This window comes from Amphimedon queenslandica, unplaced genomic scaffold, assembly GCF_000090795.2.
Source record: "Amphimedon queenslandica unplaced genomic scaffold, v1.1 AMPQUscaffold_13473, whole genome shotgun sequence".
In the NCBI taxonomy this organism is placed as follows: domain Eukaryota; kingdom Metazoa; phylum Porifera; class Demospongiae; order Haplosclerida; family Niphatidae; genus Amphimedon; species Amphimedon queenslandica.
In genome coordinates, this window is record NW_003546291.1 from 85,583 (window position 1) to 86,928 (window position 1,346).

The following is a 1,346-nucleotide window of genomic DNA, read 5'->3' on the forward strand; positions in this document are numbered from 1 at the left end:
CTTTGGTGGCGCGTTAATTAGAATCATTTCGGTACATAAGGTCCATTGGAAAACTACCTACAGAGCCACTATAATTATATATACCTTAAGGAGACAATTATTAGCGTGTACTTATTTTAGCGATTTTCATGAAACTAACATTTGGCTGGTACTTAATTTAGCGTTCTTGATCATTTGATATTAATAACTTTTAGAAGAATGAAAGGGGCAAGCCTAAGCAAGCTACAGATTATGTGCTGTGATCTACATGTATGAGCAAGCAAAGCAATTGCACAAGTCTAAATACACTAATACAGTAGATCTTGTTGCATTAATCTTGCTTAAATTGCTTCATCACTGACTCTGCAGCCATTAACATGTAAAGTAGTCTTGCTTACAGCATAGACTCTATGCTTACAGTTAGAAGCAGTCACGGAACGAAGAAGACTGTCATCTGCTTTGTTAACCTAGGCTAACTGCTAGAGAAGTCTTTGGACAGCAGTTTAGTATTATCTTGCTGATCCTTTGCTCAGTTTGCTGCAAATAAGCTCAGGCTTGCTGACGGCCGCCATTTTATTCATTGTGACCACACCCACTTTAAATGAAGAAATTAAAATTAGCGCGGACTTAAGTTAGCGATTTTTTAAAAATCGCTAAAATTCGCTAAATTAAATACCCGCAAACAATTGTCTCCTTAAGGTATATATATGTGACCATAATTGACAAAAGGTACCTTATGGCGGGTAGTGAAATTTGTCTTTCTAGCCTAAGAAATCCAACTTCCTGAGCCCCATTTATCATAAAATTACTCCACAGGATGCAAAAAGTTACCATGAAACTTCTAGAAACAATGATTGTCTAACAAGGCACTCACAGGTTGATATTTGCCATTATTAAGATCAATTTTAAAATCCGCCATAAGGGCCCTTTTGTCAATTATGGTAACATATATATATATATATATATATATATATATATATGTTGCAGTAGGCGTGGCCAATTATTGCGTCCGCCATGTTGGAGTACAACTCGGAGTACAAGTGCAATAATAATGTCATGACTTTTGTTAACAATTAGCTTTTTAGGAGCTAATGAGTAATGCGCTGGAACAGAAACTCTGATTGATTGATCTATGTAGCTTTGGCAGTGAGAGAAAAAAGAAATAGATGAAGCAATTAGTTGACTACTCAGACTGTGACAGCTGAAGATCTGGAAACTGACTAGACTAATTAGTGCTGCAATGACTTTCACACACAACAAATACATATTTATTTTTCTTTTGGTTTTGAAAGAGGAGCCTGGGAACAGTATATAAGCACAGGCGGTATGACGGACGGTAGACGGTCGAAAAGGCCCTATCTGCTCTG